The 21,105-nt window shown below is 38.9% G+C and overlaps 1 protein-coding gene and 1 long non-coding RNA gene across 3 annotated transcripts in view; one reads left to right on the forward strand and one right to left on the reverse strand.

Annotated features, from left to right (window-relative positions):
• LOC410732 (3-phosphoinositide-dependent protein kinase 1) overlaps positions 1 to 21,105 on the reverse strand; it is a 468,203-nt gene that overhangs the window by 189,369 nt on the left and 257,729 nt on the right. The window lies entirely within an intron of this gene.
• LOC102653841 lies at positions 15,933 to 18,583 on the forward strand. 2 transcript variants are annotated; one of them, XR_001704573.2, is made up of 4 exons: positions 15,933 to 16,653; positions 16,831 to 17,546; positions 17,653 to 17,910; positions 17,978 to 18,583. It is a non-coding gene; the product is annotated as an uncharacterized LOC102653841 (long non-coding RNA). The 2 variants fall into 2 exon arrangements; XR_003305619.1 differs by having other exon boundaries at positions 15,938 to 17,546.

The following is a 21,105-nucleotide window of genomic DNA, read 5'->3' on the forward strand; positions in this document are numbered from 1 at the left end:
TAGGAAGCGACCTCCTCGTTCCTCCATACTCTTCTTCGCTCCTTGCTCCATCTTCTCCTTCCCTCTTTCTCCCTCTTTCTCGTTGTGCAACGGAGTGCGTGTGATACCGTTACACGATGACAAGCCGATGCATCCGTGGCTCCCCGTGAAACACGTAGGAAGTGGAGAAAAAGGGGAGAAGAAGGGGAGGAAGAAACTGGCCGATCGCACGACGGGCAAGAAACTGAGGAGGGGGGGAAGGAGGAGGGGGAAGCACGGAGGGGTAATTGGTAATATCGCCGGGAATAATGGTGTTCTCGTTACGTCATATCCTGTAAACAACGTTTACGATTTGACGATTCGGTGGAAACGGCGGGAATAATCGTAATTTGCGGTGGCCAACGGTCACGCTTCAGCGATGGACGTTTTCCTACATCCTGTTGCTCTTGGCCATCCCTGACATCCTGAGTTTGAACGAAAAATTTACGTGCCACATTTATGGTGAAAGATTTTTATTCGTAAGTATTTATAAAGGAAAAAAAAAAAAAAGAAAACGCTTATGATTTTAGAGAAATGTACGAAACACTCAACAAGATATAATTTATATTAATAATTTATATAATATTATATATACAGTTGATATTTAGTTGTGAAAAAATATTTTACTTAGCGTTGATATTCTGGATATTATTTTTCTGGATATTATTTTTCGATCGTTTAGCATGAAAACGTAAACATGTGTAAACGTAAAGTTATTTAAAGAATTTATTATCTTTATCTTTATGGTTATATTTCCATACATATTATAGATTCCAAAATTATTCTTATTATACGTCTGCGAAAATGTTTTTACTTCGCTTCGATTCCTCAAGAACGACAATTCTTTTTTTTTTTTTTTTTTTTGCGAAATATAATTTTCGTTCGAAATATATTTCAATCTTTCTTTATCTTTTAGAAATATAGGAAGGAAGAAAGAAATCGTGTTTTTCCGACGAAATCAAATGCGATGGTCGTCGACAAATCTCGAGATTTTGACGGCAAGGCAAACAAAATTTTCACGGGACATAGTTTTGCAGCGTGGCGAGATGAACATGTTAGGTAAAATAGTTGTTTACATCCATGTCCAGAAAGGGTTAACCCGTGATGTAGAAGTTTGTGCACGTAGAATCTCTAGAAGCTGGTCACGAACAACCTGGTATGAAATGTTCCCTTTTTAAAATTTCTTTCGAAAAAACGTGCTAGATTTTTCTTCGATTCTATTTTTCTTTTTTTTTTTTTTTTTTGAAACGTGATTTCGAGATGTTTGAAACGAAGGATACCGATCGAGCAAATTTTCCTTTGAATTGTTAATAAAAAATTTTATAAAAAGCACAACCGACGCGCGAACCGTATTAATATTCGTGCCGCGAACTCGATTGAAAACACTCGTCGAAGATACAACATCGCGTGTCTTAATTGAAAATTAACTCGAAGACATTCGGCTCCTCCACTCGTCTAAGCCAATATGTAATTCTTTGCACGGCCTTGCATGCAAAACGGCCGATATCTCGAGAACCGAGCATGCCGGTAATAGGCGGCCTCGAGACGTATCTATTTCTACATTTATCCCGTACACGGCACATCGATAGAATTTTGCAACAAATAACTTCCGTTCCCTACATACATACGCACAAAGGATCGTGCAACTTGATGGACAACTGCAAGCGAATGTTTTTCCAACTACGAAACGATATTTACATATTTTCATTTATTATTGTTCGATCATTGTATCCCTCCGTTTTTCCCATACTTTTAAGATGCATCTTTGAAAAGGGAGGACGATTCTTCTTTCTTTTCTCGTTGTTACATTGTTGTCTTGAAATTTGTTATTTAATCATCGACTTCCCCTGCATCCAATGACCATCCTCCACGTCCAAGCACGTGCATATTATTGCATTAAAAACGTTTATATAGTAAATTTTAATTGTATTAACCTTGTATTTATGTAATGTACACTGTAGCTCATTATTTATCGGTTTATAAAACGAGTCCTTGCATAACGAATATCTTGCGACGATTCGCAGTTATTGTTTCCCTTAAATTGAATCAAAGGAAATCGTAGAATAAAAAATTCATCGAGGCTCGTGGAGGCTCGTGTTTTCAACGTGTCAAAATACAGGAATAATTTAGACACGAGGATTGGATGACGAATGGATTCGAAACGAGGCAGTGTTCACGCACGATCGAGTAAAACGATTCCCAGCCCTTTGGAAATTGGACTGACACGTGGCACATTTTTCTCCTTGGGGGCCAAAAGTAGTAGCCCTTCCGAAATATGACGGAAACGGACTCGCGGAATAATTTTTCAAGTTTATCGACCTCCGCGACGCTCGTGTCAACCGTTGCGAGAAACAATATTTCCCGAAACGGACGTATAAACCTCGTAAATTTTCCTCCACCGGTTCAGCAAATTTCCCTCTTGTCCGCATTCTTCGAATAGACGGAATCTTAAATGCCTCTTAAATCAATGGCCAACTAATCGCGAATAAACGATTTCTGGAGTGGATTCTTTTCTATTCTTTCCGTCGAAGGGAAATGGAGATGGATGTGAAAAGTTCATTTTTACTAGTCAATTGTACAACGAAACAGAATTATCGATTATCTCTGCAAGTACAATAAGATACCAAAATTTTTACTTATTTTACAGAAGAAACATCTTGCAACCAAATTATTGCAAAAAAATTAAAATAAAGAATATCTCTGAAGTCTTAAAGCCATTGAATCAAGAGGAGAGAAATAGAAGAAAGACGAGGTCGAATATGGAAGGTGTTGGACAATGAGGAACGGCATTTCAACGAGTTGAAGAAACGCCGTAATTTAAAACTCGAGGTCTTCGAGGTTTGCGTATACGCGGTATCAATTATCCAGAATTAAACATCCGGATCTTTTTTTACTCGACTCTTATTCCCGATTGATGTCGTTTCCCGGAGCGGCTCGCGAAGAAATTTTATAATAAGACCCCTCGAGCTTAATAAGATCGCGACTTTCCCGGAAGATCGTTAAAATACCTGGATGGAAACTTTTCACCGGCCCGCGATATTGATTAACATCGTTGAATCGTTGAACGATCATCGACTATTGCCAATTATCGAAAATAAAATGCCTTCTTTCCCCTCTTCTTTTCGCCGCGGGGCTCTCGAGAGATTGAATGGATGAATGATACACGATGCGCTACGGTAAAATATGTGTCACCGTTGGAAATTATTCTTTTTCTTACTCCTCTCCATTGAATAATTTCTTTCGTCCCGATGAACGGAACGATATTGAATTCTCATTCAGTGATTGTATTCTTGGAGTGGTTTACTCGCTAGAATATTTACGATGTACGATTGATGAGAGAGGAATACGATGTATGGAATTGGGAAATTAACAGAAATTTTGGAAAAAGCAAACGCAGTAATTTCCTCGAAGGAAAATCTTTGGAGAAAATGATCTCGAAATCGTAGCCACTGATTTGTGAGATTCTCGATTTCAACCCCGCTATAGATACGCGATTTTCTCCACGGGACTGCGAGAGTTCTCTGTTTTTCACGGGTTCAACAAGTGGCAGGTGCCTCTTACACGGATCGAACAATGACGTGAAATGGTAGCGGAGGGGGATGGGGTCGGGGGTAAGCTCGATCGAGCCCGAAGATAAATCGTCCTCGATTACCATTTAGTTAGGTCCGCGCGGCGGATGTGTGTGTAGCAGCTTTTCGTGCCGGTCCATAATTCACGATCTTGAAAAGGACACGCTGGTGTGACGCTGGAAAATGGAGATTAGGTCGACGCTCCGTCGGGTAACGTGGCCTGAAAAGAGACTAAAGGAAAAGAGAGAAAGGAGGAAGAGGAGGAATGAAAGGAGAGAATGGAACGAGCAAGAGAGAGAGAGAGAGAAACCAGGATTCACCCGGTTGCCAAACGTTTCCTTACCACGTTCGGAACCGAGAAAAACCGGGCGTCTTCGTTCGATTTGCATATTTTTTTTCCCCTTCTTTTTCTTTTTCGACAATGCGTCGCGCAAACAAACGGCCACCACGGCTCCATTCCAACCCGTGAACCGCTTGTTTTTCCACGATGGCGGAGCCGAAAAACCTTCCAACGACCACGTGAAACGCAAACAACTATCCTGCGCACGTGCATCTCGACGGATTATGCGCATAATTTCTCGCGAAAATTCCTTAATTTCCCTTCGACGTCGAGGAACGAATTGGAGGATGGTGTAATTGGGAACGATGAAGAGATCCCTTTAATCCCTCCATTTTCTAAGATAAATGAAACATACCCCAATACTATTGCTATCTAAAAAAGTAATACAATTGTTGATCGCATCATGTGCCATTCTAATATCTGAACCATTCACTTTAACTGTAATACGAGTTGTAAGCAATTGCCATCCAATATAATTTTTGGCGAAAAGGAGGAAAGAAAGAAATCCTCGGATTTCGGTGAAAATTTAAAAGTAAATCTAGCTCGAATCCGAGCAATATACGATACGATAACAGACAAGCTGGAAGAACTCGTTCGTTCCGGACGAATTTACGAGGAACACCAACAGGTGTCTTCTGTAATAATCTTCAACGGGCTCCGTTCACACGTTTCTACCGATCTGCGGCCCACGCAACCTCTTTGACGAGGTCCGGTTTCGCCGTTCATCGGCCACACCAGAAAGAAATTTCACGGAAACCAGATGGACCAGCAAAATAATTATATAAATATTTTTTTTATAACATTTATATACGATCGATAAACAAAGATATAATTACTTACAAGTATTTTTTTAAGAGAAGGAATATAGGATATATCCAAACCAATTTATTCAAATTCAAAAAAAAAAAAAAAGAAATAAGGAAACGCCATTCGCGTTTCAAGGAGAGGCCAATTTAATCCAATTACATTCCACCGACACGTTCCATACCATTCATCGAACGAAACGCGCATCTTAAAAGCCAATCGCCTCGAGAGGAATCATCGCCGGCCGTCGTTCGTCCACGTTCACACGTTCTGCCCACGCGGGCAGCAGGTTCCCTCCTCACTCTCCCTCCCTAAACCCATCTTCCCTTTCGATCATCTTTACGACGAAATTCCACGAACGACGAGCGCGCCGTTCGTCGAGGGACGAGGAGGGGACGGGTGGAGACAGACAGAGAAAGCGGCAAAAAAACGGGAAAAAGGGGGTCCGGAAAGGAAGAAAGGGCGAGGGAAAGAAAGAAACGAGAGGAGGGAGGAGGGGGAGGAAGGAGGAGGAGGAGGAGGAGGAGGAGGAGAAAGAAGTAGAAGTAGAATTCCAGGTTGAAATCGGAGTGCGGAACAAAAGCGCCGCCGCGTCGAGCGACGAGGCGAGGTGAAGGGAGGCAGGTAGATTCATTCACAAGACCCCCACGGTTTCGTCCTCCCCATTCCTTCCCCACTTACGCGGAATGGGAACCGTTCAGGCCCGTTACCCCCACCACCTGACCCGCTTGCGAGCCCCCACCACGCTCCTCGCCGCGGAGAGCGGACCCACCGTCCCCGCATACCATTCGTCTCTTCGTGAGGGACCACCAACCGACAGCGGAGTCGAGAAACTCTGTCGGCCTGCTAGCACGTCGTTTCTTATCCGTCTGTTGCAACGGAGCGTAGACCAAACAAAGGAATCCGAGTGCCAGGCCGACGACTTCAGAATTTTTCTGTATTCTTCCCTCTCTTTCTCCTTCCCCCCCTCCCTCCCTCCTCCTCTCTCTTTCTCCGTCTTTCTTTTGTATACGTACTTCAGCTTTCTCCTTTTTTTCTACTTTCTACATGTTTCTTCTCTTTTTTTTTTTTGGTTGGTTGGTTGGTTGGTTGTTTTTTCCCATGAATTTCTTTCATTTCTGGATTCAGATCTGTTTAGAATCGTAATGTGATTTATGATTTCCGTTTCTTTGGGTTTAGTTTTTCGAGATTAGAGGCGTTTCCAGAGAAGTTTCTGTTAATCGTCAGATACAAGTGGGTTTATCGGTGGTAGGTAGATAATATACGTGTATTCAGAGATTTGTTATAACGTTGGATTAAAATGATTTTGAAATTTTTTTCTCTGGATCCTTTCGTGGATTGATCCAGAAGAAAATTCCACTTTTTAATCCCTTCCATAGGATTTTATATTCGAATTATACAATGAGATACAAAGTTCAATAAGTGTTCAGTAAATTTTTGAAGAAAATGAATAATTAACAAACGAATAATATTGCTAAACAGAGAAATGCAAAATATATGTTTGCTCAGAAAGATTTTATTCCGTTTATTTTGACTCAATCCTCTCTTTCAACGATCATTCTTTTCAATATTCAATCCTTTCAAATAGAAATGAAACACTCTGGACAAACCATGCAAGGATTAAACTTCAACCTCGCTTCATAAGTACCAAGTTCGAATCTCAACTTCAATACAGTTATCCAACTTCCAATGTATTTGCAATGTGCAAACAAAGAGAAACCCAAAAGCATATTTTAACTACCGGTTCGAGCTTCTAAACGCAGTTAAACCGCATCCCGAACAGTTTCTCACCTTACACCCTGAAATTTACCAAGAAGCGTGCCAAGTGGTTCGAAATCTTTCACACAACTTTTCCAAGAATGAATTGGCGAAACGGAAAGAGAGAGAAAGAGAGGACAATGGCCGTGATCCCGAAAGATTCGTTATTGAGCTTGAAGGAACGCTTGTCTCGAAAGATCACGCGATAATGATATTCCATAGTGGTTCGCAGGATGATTTAGAATCCTGTTTACGAGCCTTCTTCCTTCTTCTCATAGGCCCTGTCCGCTATATAAGAGTAGAAACTAGAAGCTCATTAAAATCCCAAAGAGAACCGACAAGTACCAAGTTCTCATTCTTTTTCTTTCTTTCTTTCTTTTTTTTTTTTTACAACTTTAATATATCATCTTCTCTCAATCGTTTAATTTCCTCATTTAATCGACGACTTACGAATCTTATTGTTGGAATTAACTCTTGTCCAAAACTTCTTAAGACCAAGATTTGAACAATACAATTAGATATGATCTAATTTTTACTTCATTTCTTATTCATTCTAAAATATATACCAACTATATTGCAATGAAAAAAATTTTTTCAACTATGAATAGATATTCATAATAACTTAGAAATACTTAGAATATTCAATACCACGAAACAATCCTTTAACAAGCATGAAACACAATTTCGATCATCAAATTTATGCGAAATGAAATAAATTTCTTGGATAAACGACGTGACCAAGAGGACACGTGACTGGGCAGAAGCAACGCCAGGATACGTGACTGTGGAATCCAGAATGACGGAAAGACACGAGAGCATCATCTTCACGTCGCGTTCCTTTTGTGCCCTACGTGCGTGTTCCAACGTGGCCAGAAGAGCAGGTTGTTCACGCGTGGGAGCGGATCCGGCCACGGGAATGGGCCAAGCGCCGTTTCAAGTCGGAGGCCCTTTCAGAAATTTAGGCGCCGACACACTGATTCACCGGCTTCGAGTTACGAGTTAGCCTCCTCTGCCCAGTCATCCTTTCGCTTTTTCAGAATGGAATGGCCGCGTTTGATCCCCGAACCGCCAAGGGTTGCTTGATTTGTTGAACGGGCCGACGGAGGCATTCGGTGTTGTTGTCGAGCCTGCTCCTATGAAAATTGGGATCGGGAGGAGGCAATTCCAGGAAACGGTATCTCGTTAGAGGAAAGAAGAACCGTTCTTCTTTGAACAGGAGTATTTATTATTATTCATTTATTCCGTTACACGGAAAAGAAAAAAAAAAGAAAGATCTGTTCGAGATCTGTATAATTCCGGAGGAGAGAGAGAATATCGATGAATATTCGTTGTCCATTATTCTTCAGGAAAATATCATTAGCTCGTTACTCTGTTGGTTTTTGCGCACGGTTTATTGTGCTACGCGTGGAAAAATGCGAGAAAAAGAAACGGCGGATGTGTCGTAAGAAACGGGCGAAACGCACTGTGAGAAGAACACCGAGATGGCGGCCCTCTCGTGTTACAGGGTGGCAATGATGCCCGACAGAGATCGTCGATGTCATCCGAAGCCGGACAGCTAAGGAGTTACGAAGAAAGAAGCGGGCCCTCTCGACGTGTGGAAAGAATAATACTCGCGAATCTAAACCTCAACCTGACCACAGACTTCTCGCAATCTCGTCTAGACGAGACACGTGGTGTCTACGTACGCCTGTTTCCGCTCCTTTTCAACCGTTGCTGCTTTCTATCTCGCCCCGCCAAGGACACGCGCGGCGAGATCAGACCTGAAGTCAGCTGAAAATTCTTCCTTTTGATTCTCGTCGTTCTCTCGTGGGATCGTGTCGTTAACAATTTGACGGCCGATCAAGCATCGGATCGAAATTTCGAGGGAAGGGAGAAATATCAAAGAATCTTAATCCAGGATATTTCTTGAGAGATATTGATAACTATTTTTTAGGATCGTGCGTCGAATGATGCGTATGCTATTTTACTTTTCGTGAAATAACATAATAAATGTTGAAAATTAGATTACTGTCAATTTCAAAATCGTTCTAACGTAAGCATCATGGGGCTTTCTCAAAGGAGAGATATTCATAAATACAAAATTTTTATGAATTTTCACGAAATCGTTGGAACGATCTATGATTCATCTAGATGTAAGAGGATGTTGAAATTATTCGGAATTCGTCGAAATATTCATTCTCTGATCAAGATTTTTAACGAAATCTTCTGCGAGACTAAAGAGCGATCCACGAGGAGGACAAAAGTTCAAGTGTAGGGTATTACCGTTAAAACGAGGTAATAGACGAGTTATGTGAAACGAGTCATGTAAATTCAGGAATGCGTATGGCACACGTGTGACGAGGAAGGTACGCATTTCACGTAAATAAGTAGAAGTTACGACTTTTTGTTCGGCATTTCGCATGTTAAACAGTCCAAATGTCATGCAGGTATACGTGAAGTTTTGCACGAACGTGTAAATTTTACTGTTCTGATGGAGCGTGAGAGTTAAAGAATGGAATAGAAAATTATGATAGAAAAACTTCTTCGATTAAACAAATAGCAAAAAATATCTAGACAAACTCGTAGACAAAACTTGGTTTTAATGAAACGTTTATTACTTTATTATTTTTCTTCATTATTTAATATCTGAAATTTTTCGAATAATTTGTAACTGTATTTTTCAGTTGGAGGAAAGAGGATTTTTCCAGAAAACGAACAAATGATCGTTCTTTTTATAAATTGATGAATTTCACTTTCGACGAAATGTCAGTGAACTCTACACACAAATACAATGGTATAATGGTATAATGATTCGAATTACGATTTCGATCGCGGAGAATAGATTTCAAGAACATCGATGGAATCGTAATTAATCACGTGACGAATTAATTAAAAAACCGAGTGGAACATGGAAACGACGATCGACACGATAAAATCTATCCAATAGTGAATTTGATCGTATGATTTCGCCTTGAATCTTTCTCAATTTTAGAAATTTTAAATATATCAAACATCTCGATCTCGAAAATATTACAAACTTTTCGAGATTCCTTCGAAATTCCCGATATGTCTTCAACTTAAATCGCAAGATACGATCTCTCTGTCTAACTTCTTTACATTCAGATATTTCACCTGTCTTTTTTTTTTTCTAGCATACGTTACTAAATACGTAATCGATGAAATAATCAATATTGCTAATACATTCCAATCTCTGGATTGCATGGATATTGCGACAAAAAATTTTTTACACAATTTCTCCTTCACTGATTTCATCTTCTGCTCGAAACACGTCCCATCGTTTTTAATTTCTAAAGCCCTGCGAGGTAAACAATTACACCTTTTATTAAACCGTTGTATCGATCACGATTTTATTTCCAAACTGTCCAAAGTTTCGAAAAATGGCGCGCGTGGATCGGATATCGCGTTTACCCCGGCATAAAATTCAATTTCACGCGATGCTATTAGAAAAGGGCCCTCCGACCTTACAGGTATTAGTATATCGTAATTGGAAGCCGCGGAAAGTTTTACTGTCCGCCGTTATAACCTCCTCGCATCCGTTACGACCACCGTAGCCGTCGACATAATTAAATTTTTCCACCCAGACGGACAGCAATTACAAAACGAAGGCGATGCCGCGCGAAGGCACGCCTCTCCGTCTCGTGGATGAAGAATCGAAATTTCAATTCAAAATCTTCTTAACGCTGATATATAACGTGATGATAACGCGATGGAGATTCTTCTTTATTTTTATTTTTTTTTACATTTATGGAGGATCGAATCTATTTATTAATTCATTATCGATTAATTACTTTTCAGTCAGAGTTCGAGTTCAAGGCTGTTGATAATTGACACATAAATTCAAAATACTTATGATCAGTTTTAATTTCAAATCGAGTAATAGATTTTACGAAAATCGACAACAACAAGTTCTCTTCATTCTCTTATATCTCGATCGCGACACGCGATATCATCGATACCTTTACAACCGTAAACAAACTTCGGGTGCAGGCCAATTAAAAGTGATAAATCGTCGACGGGACGATTAAAGACGTTGAAAAGAAAAAAAAAGAAGAAGAAGAAAAGACAGAAAGAAAGGAAGAAAAAGGATATATGTGTCAACGAGGAGAGGACGATGGGAGAAGAGTCGATAGCAGTTCTAATGCGAGGTGCTCATTAATCTTGCTCCCTACAGGAGGCCAACAATAACCAACGCTTGCATTACGATTACAATCAACCGGTGGAAGCGAGGCCTCTCTCCTCGTAAGGGTGATCGTCGTGGTGTTAATAAATCACGATTAAATCTGTCGCGAGGCGGCCTCTCGAAGGCCGCGTTACAACCGCGAAATTTATCTCGCAGTTAATTAATTTTACGGCGTGAAAACGAGCGACGATTACGCGTGCTCCCCCGTTAGAAATTAAATTCATTAGCGGAACACGCATCGGCATAACAGATGCAACGTCTCTTCAACCCTTTCGCAGATCTCGCGTCTCGCAAAATGTGCCTGTAAATCTTTCTCCTCGTATATTCCATGTACCGGTATTAATATTTAAATAACGGTTAATCTATAAACAAAAGATTAAAAGTCACCCGTATCATAGAAAATAAATAATATATTCTTAAAAGGATTTTTCTAATTGAACGGTATATAAAATAACGTGAAAAAAGGAAAAAGTCGAAGTTAATAAGAAATAATAATCAAGCAATCCTTGAAAATAATTTCTATTGTTCTTCTCGATTGGATAAGAAAATACACAAGGAAATAACTGGGATCGGATCAAGGGGGGAGAGAGAGAAGGCCGGTTGAAAGATGGAGGAAGCGGTGGCGCAAATTAATTAAAGGTGAAATTTATCAGAAACATATATATATATATATATATATGTATATGTACAGAGAGGCGAGCGTGACCCAAGGCGCAATTATCGTTAACGTTCAACTGGTTTACGAGCCGCCAGGTCGTAAGTTACGAGTCGTAAATGTAAATGCGAGATTTGTAAAACGGCCAACCCTGTCCCGGTGTTATTAGTACACTTCCAGGGAGGGCAGAGTGGTGTGGATGTAATTAGAGAGCCGCGTAAATTATTATCGCGGATCGCGTATAGAACAGTCTAGTAATTCGTATCGGCAACGTGTGGAGTTTCGTGTCAGGTTCGCCATCTTATCGCCTCGATCCCTTTCCGTAATTGATACTTTTCGAAATTGATCCTTGCCTTGTCGCATGTGTAACGCGGCTTTAATAATCTATTAAAAAGTCATTAAACAGAGTTACACAGAGTGATCGAAGGGAACGATCGTACATTTCGTGTTATCATTTTATCGAGTCTGTTACTTATTTAAATCCTTATTTAAATTAACGATTTGGGGATAAATATTTGGGGTAATTTATACAGGATAACGTATGAATATTTTAAAAAATTAATTGTTCGAGGAGGAACATGTAACAAATTATATACTTTCTTCTTTCGATCATTATCAGATTGATACGAATTGTTCGCCTTTTGTAAAAGTTTTAGAAACTAAATTAAATATTCATGGTGGTGCACGGTTCGGTAAAATCAAGTCAACCAGTCAAAAGAAATGCCGACAGTGAACGTTTTCGTGAATTTCACTGGCATTCTGAACGAATATATCGAGCAAGGAGAAGTGAAAACGTCTGTTAACTTATGCATATTCCATTGGCAAGCCGAACTCGTGACAAACTGATAATCAGGGGGACAGGAAGTGATGGAGAAAAAAAAAAAATATTCCAAGACCAATAAACTTTGATAAGTATCGTAAAAATAGCGCTATTAATGGTGTATTTACTAATTCAAGATCAAATATTTGCCAGAAGATATCCTTGAAATTTCTTATCCTTCGTTGTGAATGAAAACTGATACTGATAATGTTTCATTCATGTCTGTCACTACAGATAAGAACATGAAAAAATATCGAGATAAAAAAAAATCGCTCTTGCTTTGATGTTTCACGTTGGAGGCTTGGCTCCCTGCATCATGAAATGAAAATATGTACTGAATTAACGTTTATTAAATTTCTATGTATCTGTATACAGGTTAATATATTCATGGAATATACTTTCGAATTTAATTCTCCCATAAAAATATTTTGTCAAAGAGAACGAATTATATCTGAATCGCCAAAAATATTTATATTGGAAACAATATCAGAGATCTTTGAACATAACTCAATATTAAACAATTGAAATAATTAGTTAATTGATAGATCGGTAAAAATTTAAATAACAAACGAGATTCTTGAACGAGGTAGAACGCACTGATTTTCACTTCCGATACATTTTATTTGGCTTCGTATACTTTTTTAATCGATTAAAAAATGGTTAAAAAGAAGAAAATTTTCTCGATCGATTCGAATGTATACACGTATAAATAAATCATTCGTTCTCTTAATCAAATTATTAATCGATCGAAAGATGGATCGAGCGAATGGTAGAAAAATTTTTATTCTGAATGAAAACTACCTTTAGTCCAGAGTTGGCCTGGCTATCCACACGAGCCGATTGTTCGTCAGTCTGTGGAATGTCAACTCGATCCGATTAAAAACTGACAGCAAAGTATGGCGGCGACGATCCGGTGCGGTGAACATGCGACGCGACACGGAATGCGACGCGTGACGCTCGTCCCAAGGAATTCTAAACGCTCTGACGCGGCCTGCTTTCGTTCGAGAACAGGTGTGAATCGCATAATATTTCTCTATTCGGACTTAACATTCCTAAGTACTTGGAACACCGTTGCTTCGGGTTACCGCCTCGCGGTTACCGCTCGTGTATCGTTTGAGCTACGAAAGAATTGAAATTAGAATTCTTGTTTATCAAATATTGCATTTAAACAGTCGAACATTATTCTCCACCTTTATGCGTAGTTTCTCTAATATTAATAATATGATAATATTATACTATAATATTGCCCGAACGGATAATTTGTTTTATCCGAGAGGTTCAAATATTAAAATTGGAAACAAATTCATTCTTAATTTATTAAGAATTTCGCAGTGAGGTTTCTCTGAAGATCTTTCTCTATCGAAAAGTGGAATGGAAAATTGAATGTAATTCTTTTCAATTCGAAACTCCTAAAATTGTTATGCAAGGCAAGTATCACACTTTTTCTTATAAAGATACAATAGATTGTTTATTTCACTCAAATCACTCAAATAGAATCGTCGAATTTAATCAGGATCGATACTCTATCCTGGTTAAGAAATTTATTCGTCATTTTCGTCGATAATTAGGAGATTAGAATTATTGAAAAACGGAAAGAAATGAATAACCGAATCGATCACGATGCATCAGATTCTTACGTCAATGTTGGAGGCCTGGGCGAGCGCGAAGGAATTCGAGGCGATTGTAAACGTAGCACGATCGGAATTTTCCTGGAAGGTAGACGCACTGACCGAATCTATTATTCGAATAGAAAGCCCACACCACGTCGATCCAGGCCGAGGAATTTGTTATTAAAATACGACTGCTTATTCGCCATTGGAATCGCGATTAGACCGCCAAGCTTGGCAGAAAATTTGTTTCGTAAACATTATTTTCACACAGGCTACATCATAGAATATAAAACATGAACATCACGTATATAATAATACCCAGGTGGTCATCAGGTCAATTCCTTTCGTTCCACTTTTAATCGTGGAATAGGTTAAAAATAGCGAAAGATCGACACATTTTTTTTTTTTTTTTTTTTTTTTTGGGAAAGAGAAGAAATCTTCGAGAGGTTCAGGTCAACCGTCCCGAATTAGGAATCGAGCCGGGAGCTGGGTTCGAGCCTTGAAGAAACTTGAAATTCAAATGACCGAGTGAATAGCTAACTTTGGGAATAACGTTTCTAGAGAAACCTATCTTTCACCCAACACGGCCGGATCCCCCATTGTACGGAGAAAAACTTGTATAAATACATCCATTTATGCGGGTTGAAACGGATCGAGTCGAACCGAAAGTCTAGGGATCTATTTCATAGTAAGGGGAAGAAGAAAAAGAAGAAGAAGAAGAAGCTTCGCGAGTTTTCGTCGTTTATTTACAATTTTGTCGCGATCTTGTGGACGGAGTGTTCACAAAGTGAGTGGTAAGATCTAATGAAAACGACAAGATTAATGGCCCCTGTTGGTCTCCGGTTGGCGCGTTTCTATCCGAGAGGAGAGAAGAGAAACAAAGAAAGAAAGGTGAAATCCTTTGGCTAAGTCCGGATAACGGTTTCCGCGGTGCTAAACCGTCGTCGAATTACAAAGTAACCAACACTCGTTATCCGTATTAGCATTAATTAACAACGACGGACACAGCTGCGCGGCTTTGGTCCGCTTTTACCGACATCGGGTACAACAGAAAAATTCGCGGTGCAAGTCAGCCAATCGCTCGAATGTCCCTAGAAATTTCAAGGAGCCAGACTCGAATCGCTTCGAAGTCGTTAAAGAACTACTGTTGCATCTATTTTCTTGACCCAAGTTCAAATTGCTGAAATATGCAGAGATTACCGCATCATGGAAACACGGCTCAAGGAACTTTTACGCGTTTTAGGGCAACCTGGGCCCCGAGCTTAATTTATTTAATGGCGGACGAATGTTCGAGCTGGTTTCACCGACCATTATGAGTTTCATTCCCGGACAGGCAAATGGAAGTCATTAACGAAATCAAATAGGGAGGATAAATTACGTTACAAACAATAAAGTATAATAATATTTCGTTATCTCGTTGGAAATGAAGTAATGAATAATATTAGATCGATACGTGTGAAATTTTGTTCCTTCGCTTGTACGAAGCGTTTAAAATATTCACGAAAATTTTTCTCTTTTCTTCTTTATATCCGTTGTTTAACGTCACACCGATCATTTGTATTGATTACGGCGACGCTGGAGAAGGTAGAAAATTTACCACACTTATATAGTTTGATATTCTTCGACAAATATATTCGAAGTATGTACACGATTAATAATATTGTCAATACTTATCAACGCTTATCAGTATTACTATTACTTACAACTTACCAATATAGTTTTACAATAATATTTTCAATCCGCTTTAATGTTTTTCGAAACTACACACGATCAATAATATTGTCAATAGTTATCAACGCTTGTCAATATTGACAATAGGTATTATTGATCGTGTGCAGTTTCGAAAAACATTAAAGCGGATTGAAAATATCATTGTAAAACTATATTGACAATATTGTCAATATTTTTAACAATACTATCTCGCCAATATTATCGATCGTGTGCGATATCTCTTAACAGTTCTTACATTCGTTTTTCTATTCTTTAGATTATCTTTCAGCCGCTGTACTATATTTTTTCAATAACTATTAAAAACAAACATTGACATTCCTTACTTTTCTTTAATAATTTTCTTTAGTAATGTCCGTTGGAAAAAAAAATCACTTTGAGAAAAGTGTATATAATCAAATACTATCAATAATAATCATTAAATAAAAAAGAAGCTGCGTAAATTTGTGAACTCGTTTATAAATATTAATCCATATAAAAAAAAATTTTCATCTAATAAAATTTACACGAATCTCACATCGATATCTGACCAAACTCTAATCGAATTATCCTATTATCTTGCAAAATAGTCATGATAACATCGTTAACATCGTCATTTCAGAGAAAGTGTTTCCTTCTACACGAGCTCGAAATTTCTCGGATTGATCGGGCGAAAAATAGCAGCTGGTGGAATTATTAGATGGTACTATTCCTAGTTACACTTACAGCCTAGTTACGGTGAGCTACAGTTTCATATACAAATGGAGTTCTATTGTATTCGATTCCATTAGGTTTAGCATCGAATCCAGGCGTGCAGCGTGAGAAAGCAATTGCGGACCGACGACGACGGTTTAGATTGAACGGGTGGGCAACGAGCAACCGGACAATTTCGGTACACACGAATCTCGCCGGGTCTCTGCCGATTAACCTCTTAACAGCCGCGCTCGTTCGTCGACTATGACTTTGCTGTGCTCATTTCCAGCAGCGCCAGATCGAGCGTTAGATCGAGAGTCAAACGATCAAACGATTAAGCTCGTTGCTCCCGAGAACTTTGCTCCGTACTGTTCGCGCAATATTTCTATGGAAACGTTTCGAATTATATACATATATATATAGATATACGTGCAACGTGGATCGGTGGAAGGAAGTTTAAATTTGAGAAATTTGCCAGACAGGGGAAATTTCACTTCAGGTTTGGATCTCGTTTTGCGACAATACGAACTTCGATCAGTTAATTTTAAGTCCAATGTGCAGGGTGTTATTGGCCACAATTCTTCTCTTGTGATAGTTATTGGAAAAGAAGAAGATTTAACGTTTTTTTGCGATTAATATAACGATATATTAATTTCTCTTATTTAATACTTTTCAGGATTTGTTAAACAGAATGGGAATAAGCATGGTGTCATTTCAAACTAAAAAGATGATTAATCACTATAATCTTAATTATCAACTCATCGACTTCGCAATAGAATAATAAGATATTGTCTAATAATTTACTAACTACGATCAATATTTATAAAACGTCTGGATATCTTATATCTTATGCTTCTAAACCAAACGTAAGAACGATCAACTTATTTATCAAGATACACCTTTTTGTACAACTTTTAGAATCTGTTGTACAAAGGTACATAAGTGTATAAACACCCTGTATATGTACACGAGGCCAGCGAACCTCGATGAAGTCATCTCCAGCGTGGAATCGGTTGCCAGACGCATCCTTTACTTTCGAACCGCCTTACAAGGAATCGCGGTATACGTAGTTGCTCTCGTAATCGAGTCGAAACGCGCTTCGACTCTTGTCATCATCGTCGAAACCGCGATATTTACGTGGAAAAGGCTGTGACACGAAGGCACGCGACATCCCGTGGCTGCGTCGGTGGGAACCGGGCCAAGATCGTCGGATGGCCGACCCGTGGCATCGATCTTTCATAGTGGAGGCGCGCGAATCGCGACCACGTGGGCCAATCGCGCAACAGCGCGACAAGAGGAGGAAAGGAAATCCCCAACGATTTTCGCCGCGATTTTTTTCGCAACGATTTTTTCGCACGCGACCGTCCATCTAATCCCGTTACCTCCTTCCAGGTAAGGAACCGTGTCAAGGCGAGCGTTATAAATGCGCCATCACTTCTTTTTTTTTTTCTTTTGTTTCTTTCCTTTTTCCTTTTATATATATATATTTTTTTTTTAGGATCGCATCGTTTATTTATACGATAAGCGTACATATTGTAAGATTTTTGAATGTACCGAAGGATTATTGAAGTTGATTTGGAGGAATGGATTGTATGGAGAAAGGAAAAGAAAAAACAATATATTGAATTTTTTAGAAGAAAGTGATCTGGATAAAAAAGTAAAGTAAAACAATAATAATTACATCATTGGATCTCTTTCGAAGCTATTCTTGAAATTTTTTCTACCAGGAATATTGCCAGATTTATTTTTGATTCAGGTACGAATTTTCATAAACGATTTCATAAGTATAAAAATTTCTCAAATCCAATATTATTTATTTTCAGATCGTGCGAGCATAGAAATCGGGGAGAGCGTGAAAACGGGAAAGTTTCACTCCCTGGAAGTATTCCGTGGAGAGGCCTGGAACAAACGATGACGGAAGATTTGAGGAAAATATCTTAGGGAAGATGAAGTTGGACCGGGGGCGTATTTCGATAATCTGGCATCGATAAGATCGATGCTCGGTGAACTTGTGAACCTCGACTCGATCAACAGAACAATTTTTCATGGCGTTTACAGGGTAATCGGAGCCGATGGGGCGGACGGATCGTTAAAGTGCACCTAACCGGCCCTCCTCTCATCGCGTGCACTTCCTGGGGGACGATGTTCTTATCTCTCTGCCCGATAACATTGACGATAGGCCCCCGAATAGCCAGATAAGAGGAATTATCCCGAGAAAATTCTACGAATACTCCGCCCACGCACAGCTGCGCCACCGAAAAATCTCACAGCTGCGTAGATTTTTCCACTTCGTGAGCGGATGTATATCGGGTGTCATAAGAAGTAAGCCAGAGAAGTTTTTACCATTTTTATAAGGATCTCTTATTGAGTATAGAGATCTACAACGAGTTCAATAAAATAAATGTAAACTGGATACGATTTTTAATAAATAAAAAATATTTGAAAAATCTTTGAATTATTATTTATTTCCCCTATTTTCCACTTATTCCTTATCCCTTTCTTTATCCTTTATCCCTTTCCTTGAAAATTGAGATTAGATGAAAAAGAAAAAGAAAATTAAAAATAATTTAAAATAAGTTATTATTATTATTGTATTATTCTTGTAAGAAATTCTTTGCAAATTCTCTTAGACACAGAAAATTCTAGTTTACGGAATAGAGGTTAAAGTTGAGAATAAATTGCATAAATGTGGATCGAGAAAGATTTTTTTCCCAAGATTGTTTAGATTCGAATAGGTAAATAGAACGTCATAAATGGCGCCTCTGTTCTTTTCTTTTTTTTTTAACCGAGTAATGAATAATAATAATAATACTCGTAAGAGAGCAAGTCATTCCGACAAGACGATTGATAGTTACGAAAGCAGAATGACTTATTACGATATCTCGTTGATGGATAGTTTCTTCATCTCCGTGAATGCGGAAACAATTTAAATCCTTCGATGATAAAATCATCAAATTGCTCTTGAGTTTCGATAAAAAAAAAAAAAAGGAAAAGTCTTCTATTTATATCCACGAAAGATCCCAGTAAAAAAATAAAGTTCAAATTCATCCTCCTATCTAATTTTCGCAACGATTTATATAACGCTCTAACTCCAAACAATTTATATTCAAGTATATTCACTTTTTTACAAAGAATATCCAGACTATGGAATATTTTTCTATCGACGAGCCATCCCTTCTGCGCTCGAATAAAAAAATCGGTCACTCAACCCGATCCCCGGTTTCCGATCGAAACCGTTTCTCCCCCAAAGAAATTTAATCCTCCCCCGATTTCCACGTGAAAATCGCGTGACACGGGCTATATAACACGGCCCACTTGTCGAAAGTTTCGCGGTGGCGTGACGAAACCGCCACCGCTGCGCAACACTTTCGTTGCAATCGTAAAATTTAATGGAAATTAAATTGCGACGTTTCGCGGCACACCGGCCGGCCAGTAAATAGGAGGAGCGCAAGAAGATACCTAAAGTCGAAACGTGGGTAGAGAGAGAGAGAGAGAGAGGCTTACGAAACGCGAAGAAACAATTATTGCTGCGCCATAACTCGCCGTAGGCATGCCCATTACGAGGCGCCAGTCGCGATTGCGCCCAGTTTTTACGCTCCTGCCGCATAGCCTTGCATAACTCGGCTTCAATAACTTCCGTAATTCCTCGCCTAATCAACCCACTCTTTCTCTCTACTTTTTTTCCTTCCTTCCCTCTCTCTCTCTCTCTCTCTCTCTCTCTCTCTCTCTCTCTCGAGTTCTTCGTCCTCCTCGTCCGCTCTCAGAGAGCTTCCCCTCCCTCTTTTTTTCTTTCTTTCGACACCGGGGGACCAGGTATTTTTATTAATCGTAACGAGGACAAGAAGAGACGATAACTCGCAGAAGTCAGAAGCAATTAGCCGAGCACGCGGCAGTAATCGCGGCAAGAAACTCGCCTCTCCAGAGTTGCTGCGAGAATTGTCAACAAATCCCTGGGGCTTTGGACAAAAACGTAATTAAATTTCCGGAACGATTGAACGGGCGATTAATATGGAAGGGGGTGGTTCCGAAACGGAGAACGAAGAAGAATTCGTGGCTACACGAATCTTGTGCAATTGGTTAATTTGTGGGGACTGTTAAAATTACGAATCTTCTTTCTTTAACTTAATCCACTTTCGTATACATCGATCGTTACAACAAATAAATGTATTTATAGTATGATATAAAAATATAAAATTGAACTTGTAACTTTCAATTTCTACAAATATCTACTCTCTTTTTTCAAGTCGAACGTGTTAAAGAGGCGTCGAAGAATTGCCGTTTATTAGATTAAAGGGATTGAATAAATGAATTTATCTCTAATAAGCGAATTTCGCAGTTCTGAGTGGTATCACGGAAGCGGTTCATACGATGCCATTTATTCCGTGAACGCTGACACGCGCGTTTGAAAAGGAAGTTCACGGAATTGAAACCGAGGATCGGAGGAGGAGTAATCAACAATTTGCGAATTCGACGATATCCTGCGAACTCCTATCGTGGCTACACGTGAAATTGAATATGCGTGTGTGCGTGTGAATATATGTACATATATTCAATTATATATCGATAACGAACGAGATGTCTCTTTGCGGTCTTCTTTCTTCATAAATATTGCATAACATATCTGTTATATCATTAGTCTAGAATAAAATGATAGTTTAGTTTTTTCCTTTATGCAAAAGATATAAAATTTTAGTATATATCCTTAATAATTGACAAGAAGCAACTTTCTCCTCATCGTATAAAATTTTAGTATTAAAAAATATATTTTATTATACTTATACTTTCAATATACTTCCAAATTCCATATTTTTCACTACTCAAGAAATTCTACACAAATATTCTATCTTTTCCTAATCAAAATTCCACAGAATCCAACGAAAATAATATTCGAAAATATTACTTTAAAAAAGATCGAAAATAGAAAAGTAAAGAAGTAGCGTTAAATAGTCAT

Source organism: Apis mellifera, linkage group LG1 (genome assembly GCF_003254395.2).
Source record: "Apis mellifera strain DH4 linkage group LG1, Amel_HAv3.1, whole genome shotgun sequence".
NCBI lineage: Eukaryota > Metazoa > Arthropoda > Insecta > Hymenoptera > Apidae > Apis > Apis mellifera.